This window comes from Anneissia japonica, unplaced genomic scaffold (assembly GCF_011630105.1).
Source record: "Anneissia japonica isolate Jap-2015-1 unplaced genomic scaffold, ASM1163010v1 scaffold573_len2283161_cov171, whole genome shotgun sequence".
NCBI classification, from domain to species: domain Eukaryota; kingdom Metazoa; phylum Echinodermata; class Crinoidea; order Comatulida; family Comatulidae; genus Anneissia; species Anneissia japonica.
The window spans coordinates 1,190,702-1,197,289 of NW_022719802.1; the positions used below are offsets into that span (position 1 = coordinate 1,190,702).

Here is a 6,588-nt window from a genome sequence, read left to right on the forward strand (position 1 = left end):
CATATAAAAAAACGCCGCAACATCTTTACCTTATTCAATTCTTCCATTTGGATTTTCATTGTAATATTTCGGCATTAATTTTGATTAATTAATTTTATTATTTATTTCTATATTTTTATGATTATTTTTGTTCACTGTTGTTGACTGACCAGGGTGTGTGGTAAGTTAATCACGTTGATAACCTTCAAAGGCTTCATCATCTGCTATTGTCGGTCCACTGCTGGACAAATGTCTCAAGATGTTGACGGCAAATCAATCTTCCCCTCTCTTGCTGTGCTGCACCGTTTTGCTCTTCCCCAATAAATATCGATCTCATTTCCTAATCTGTGACGTTGTTTTCCCTTGTCCGTTTTACCATCCATGGGGTTTTTAAGAGGATTAATACTTAACTACAATTTATTTATATGCCATAAAAATGCTCGCAACAATGGCTGAAACAGCCTTAGCCACTTGGCAGCCTGTCAACAATGCAATTTGAGGTATCTATACATTGTCCGCCCGAGATTGGACATCGTTTCAGTTTGGTTTGTACCGTCCTGCTGACTACAAGTTCAACAATCAGAATGAAAACCACTGAGCCGAACAGCATTTTTACCATTATTGTTATTAATAATAATAAGATTTGTAATATTATATTTTTTATTTGTATTCATCCCCCTCCCCCACTAGCTTGGCCAGGGCCTTCTACTACGCTCGCCAGTGTGTGGCTATTGTTTATGGGTCGATAAAGCATGGGTACCGTACGATATCTCGATTATGGTTAACCCTAACCATCTTCAGCGTACGGCACCTTATTTTTCGACACAATAAATATGGAATACCCTGGCTCTACTAATTGGCAGTAGGCCCTAGGTTGAGTCGTCAGTTTCTCTGTGGTTATTTTTTTATAGGATTGGCAATGCATAGGCCTACATACGACGATAGAGCCTAACAAACCTTTTTTTGCGATTATTTAATTACAATTCCCCCTGATGAACCGTCTGTAAAGCAAAATAGAGACTTTTCGACCCGCTCGAGTACTTATTTTTTTCCATCCATACTGATCGTTTTAGCTGAAGAGAGGGATTTAGCGATGGGCGTCACTTGACCTAACTTGGGTGTTGGATGTGACCAGACCTAGCATAATTATGCTTTTTAGCATAATTTAGATCCGTTTAGCATCTAGCATATGTGCTGGCATAATTTTGGCAAATTTAGCATAACTTAGCATAATTTTGTCCTAAGAAGTAAAATATCTCATACTGGTCTCACAAAAAAAAAATGGTCATGATTGAAACCCAACAAAATTAGATACCAGGTAAATTAAAATTGTTTTATCCAAAAATCCTTGCTTTTATCAATATCTATTATTAGGCGACATTGGCCAGAGGCAGGAAAGAGCATTTCCGAGCATCATAAAATAATAACTTTTCAGTGAAGGGCCACTGACCCCCTCCAAATTATTCTACCACATCATCAAGTCTGTTTTTTTTTTCCTTTTTGCCTTTGTCCTGCACCTCGACTACAGACCCTTTAATCAGTCTATCAAGTATGGGCCTGAACATTTCTGAAATGAACTGTATAAATGGGGAGAGCGAATATGATGTTATGCCAAGAAACAACTGTTTGATACAAAAAAAAGTGATGCTTTATTTTGACTATGATGGTACTATTATTATTCTCTTATATTAAATATTCTTAATTAATTTGTTTGAAGGGCTAAATTATTTTTAGAGTTGATCTTACGCATGTTGCATATAAAGTTCGATCCGTTTCTATTTCATACCCTCATCGCAGCCGCTGTTTGGTTCCTCAGACAATTTTTTTGGTAATCATACCCTCTTCGCAGCCGCTATTTGGTTCCTGAGACTATTTTTGGTAACTGCGCATGCTCGACATGGCTCGATAACGTCACTTACTCAATGCACATGCTCACTGGCTGTCTAGCATTTCCAAGCACATGCTCACTGTGTTTTTATAGATAATTCACAGACGTTATTTGGTAACTGTGCATGCGCATTGCTTAGTTCAGAATTCCCATTTCTTCGTAGTAAAAGCTACCGCTACCTACATTTTTTTAATGACTGTTTTCTCTTGATCGTACAGCCTAAAGTTGAGACGCGAAAATTGCAGCCTTATCAATTTCATAATATGACGCAATTGCTTGGCCGGAAAAATATTTATGTGTAAATAATCGTTATGATTACATATAAGTAAGATTATAAGGCCCAAGTTAGTTACTGATATTAATGGTATGAACACACTAGAACATTTAGATGTAGTTATAGTGAACAATATATTTAATAACAGTGTTTGGTAAAGACAAGTAAAATCCACAAGTCAGTTTTATACGCCAGTATTAACATTTCTTATTCTCCAGTTCATTCAGTTTTAAGTATTACTTTACTGTTTTGTTGAAAATATAGTCTGCAATAATAAAAGAATAATGAAGATCAGTATTTGAATTGCTTATGTACTTAATTAAGTTAAATTATTACCTTTCAATTACAAAATGGAAGGATGTTTTACTTCCATTTTTACATATTGGATCTATGATTATTTAAATATCCTCAAATCAAGGGAGAACTAATATTGTGTTGACAATTTTATTCACATATAATTTAATAGAGATTCTTCCTTTCTCTTTGGGCGATTATGAATAACGTCAATGAAACGGCAGCTTTTGTTTAATTTTACTAGCTAAAAGACAATAAAGACAGGTCTCTTGTTTCTGTCAATTGAGATAAAAATATACGCAATATGTCACTAAATAAAAGTAAATGTTGCCGAATTCAAGAATATATATATATTTTAATTTGAACAAATCGTCTGCTTACTGAGTATTATGATTAAAATTTTGTTCTTGTAAAAATAATGATAATCCGTCATATTTACGAGTGAACTGTACCGTGGATACTGTACGACTTTCTAGAAGTATGTCTAATTCTAATTTTGTCGCGTTTTTCTTGTTTTTCCTCCTGTTTTTTTTTTTCTTGTTTATTTTTCTCAGTTTAATAATTTTAAAAGAATTATAATTGAAACATTTTCACTTATTTTCTTTTTAATAATTCTTAATGTATTTTTTTACTTTAATTATCGAAATAATAATCGTAATGATATCTTTATATTGATTTATAAATATTGATGTATTTTTTATATTTTTAATAAATGTTGCTATCATAATTGTAATAATGTTTTCATACAGATTTTTAAATTTTGATGTATATTTTCATTGAATGATTTTGTATTTGTCTTTTCAAAAAATAATACAAACCATTTCAGCCTCTGCTGTTATTTGTAATTTCATGTTTTATACCAAATACATGTTTGATTTAAACCAATCCACCACATAGGTAAACGGTGATGTACGCGACAGACGGATTCATGGATTGGGGAAGGCAGCCAGCCCGAACTCTCTAAAGTTTTAAACATTCAAACTTTGAGAAAACAATTTCGCCCATCGAGAGGTGCCATAGACATTTAATCATTCACAATGGTGGGGCTAGGTGAGTGCCTTCCATCTGTAAAATTCCCCCTCCCCTGCCTCCACCCTCACCCCCCTCTTTTTAGAATTTCTGCATCCGCTTTGTAATAGCAGGGAACAGTGGTAATAGTAATAACAACTTGACTTCTCATGCAACGAACAAACAGTAATTTGGAACCTCTAAACAGGACTTCGTACATTGAGATAATTATAACAATTTCCAGGTCATTATTAGCATTATAAGAGTCAATATGTTTTTAGTTTAATATTGATTTTTGAAAAAAAAATCACCTCCAGTTTCAATACCATATCGTGTTTAAATAATGACTTTGATACATAACTAAAAAACAACTGTTTCAAATCTCACGTACTGGGCCATATTACAAACGAAGCTGATATCACATTGATCAGAGACCCCTCCTCACCCCCTCCATCCATCATAAATTCTCCTTACATGATTCAGTGCTCTTCAGGTTGAATATATATAGGCTTACACAGAGGAATGAGCAAAAATCCGGCAATAGAGAGGCCGAAAAAAACTAGGCCGAAATTCGCTGTAAGATCGGTAAATAAAGCTGCAGTGAAAAGATGATATAATATTATTCTAATATCGAATAGTATTGGATCGTTCCTAGATCCCAATAGGCCGTATACCCTTACTGCTCGTCGGTACACATTATTGTGACGAATGCTCCTGTGTTTTATTATTCTTTTATTTACTTTTTGGACCAAGGCAACAATATACCAAAGAGCAAACTTACATCACTTTTTTAAGTGCCAATTTCTTCACAACCCCCAAGCATACACACTTAAGTCTCATTATGATTCTTATGTTGTGAGAAAATTATTTTGCTGTGACAGGAATTAAAACCAGGACCATGAGATTGGACGACAAGGCTCATAACCACTAAGCTATTCAACACCACTCTGTATAATATAAGAGTTCCACACGTCACTTGTGATTTTTTTTTTTTTTTTTTTTTTTGTCGTGCTTCGACAAATTCTGTATTTACTAACGGTATACGTTGGGGCTCATCACAATCTGTCGAACAGCGCAAACTCCTTAACAGGGGATCAAGTCAGGCCAAAGACATATCGATAAAACAAACTAATACTGGCAACGGTCCTTCGATGAGAAAGTGGATGAAGAGAATGAGAGCCAGCCTAGACTCGCACGGAAGCATTCTCGGCGATACCCGAAATTAACTTTGCCTAATTATTACATTGTCATTAATAGAAATTCCAAGCTTTCTATTTTTAAATTCATGTTTATTGGCAAGAGAATTAGATAGAGTGGACAACTTGTGTTACACCTTCTTTTTTGGAAGAGATATGATTCAAATTCATCAACCAAAAATTTGCGTCATATGAATACATATTGAATAACATTGAATATTTTTCCACTTACACCTGTACTGGTTATGGCTTTCATAAGAGCACATCGCCAAACCGTATCAAAGGCCTTTCAAAGTCTAAAAATGTCAGTTATGTGGGGAGTTCTGCCTTCAGCTTTTCTTGTATTTTTTTTTGTTCGATTTTAGTATTTTAACGTTTTTAAAATCTGAAGTTTGAATTGGTAATGTACTGTTGTATTCTATCGTATTTATATTTTGAATGTATTTGAATGTATTTTTATATGCAAGGTTTCATCGAGCAAAACATTTCTTTTTTTAGAGATCAATAAAGTTTTTTTCTGATTCTGATTCTGAATAATACTCTTTTTTGATATCAAAATGTGGTCTTCGCATCAAAAGAGGAAACCCCCATAAACTTCAGTTAAAATAGCTAGGTCTATAAAATATATCTGATATCTTGTTATCCACTATTTTACAGATGATTTTGCAACATGTAAATTTAGATTTATTTCTAAGGTAATTATTTAGATTTATATATTGTCTTTCTTGAATAGGCAGTGGCGTTACCAAATGGTTTTATGGTGCCTGAGTACCCATTTTTGTTCAAACGTGAAAAATGTAATTTATGTTGTAGTCATTATGATCCATTCCCTAGTTTTGCACCATGGGGCATTAGTTGAGAAGGGTTTTTGCGGGGCGTTTATTCGAGGAGGAGTTTATTTGAGGGAGGTATTTATTTTTAAATATGTTTTAGGTTTAAAACGGATACGTATATACTCAAAATAAATGCCCCTTAATTTCGCTGTAAATGTGCATCCACAACACTTAATTACCATCAAAATGTGTTATTGCGTGTTGATAAAGACTTACTGATCCCAGCCAGGTTATAGTCCAGCAAACTTTGGTTGGTTGCATCTTTTTTGCTATATTTTTAAAAAGTTGGATATGATGTAGAGTAAACATAGATAAATCAAAAAAGTATGTGCAACATTTTTTTTTCATACGTAAGGGGGGTTGCCATCCTTTTCAAAATGGCCGCCATTATTTCCTAAAATTGTCACCAATATTGTAAATGTGTGTCATTAAAATGCAGTATTCAATTGGAAATCCACTCATAACAATGACAGCAACAGTTAACTAAATATTTTTTAGTTATTACAATTTAAAATGGCTGCCATTTTCCATTATTTTAGCTTTTTAGCATACATATTAATATAATAATAACCGATCTGTACTGTAAAACGAAAACGTGTGATAGAGCTAGTTATATGCAATTGCCATATGCTGTTAATGGTTATTACCATAATATAATGTGTCATCATCAGGCATTGTAGTCCTGTCCGAAATGTAGCAATATCAGAGGTTGCATTTTTTTTGCTATATTTAAAAAAAATTGGATATGATTTAGAGTAGAAATTGATAAATCAAAAAAAGTATGTTCAACATTTTTTTTTTCATACGTAAGGGGGGTTGCCAGCAGTTTCAAAATGGCCGCCATTTTTTCCTAAAATGTTCACTAATACTGTAAGTTTATGTCATTAAAATGCAGTATTCAATTGGAAATTCACTCATAACAATGACAACAACAGTTAACTAAATATTGTACACATTTTTGAGCTATTAAAATTTAAAATGGCTGCCATTTCCATTATTTTAGCTTTTTAGCATACATATTAATATAATAATAACCGATCTGTACTGTAAAACGAAAACGTGTGATAGAGCTAGTTATATGCAATTGCCATATGCTGTTAATGGTTATTACCATAA

At 33.4% G+C, this 6,588-nt stretch overlaps 1 protein-coding gene across 1 annotated transcript in view; it reads right to left on the reverse strand.

Annotated features, from left to right (window-relative positions):
• The window catches only part of LOC117110998 (chromaffin granule amine transporter-like), a 34,687-nt gene that overhangs the window by 13,501 nt on the left and 14,598 nt on the right, over positions 1 to 6,588 (reverse strand). The gene's annotated exons all lie outside the window — the stretch shown is intronic.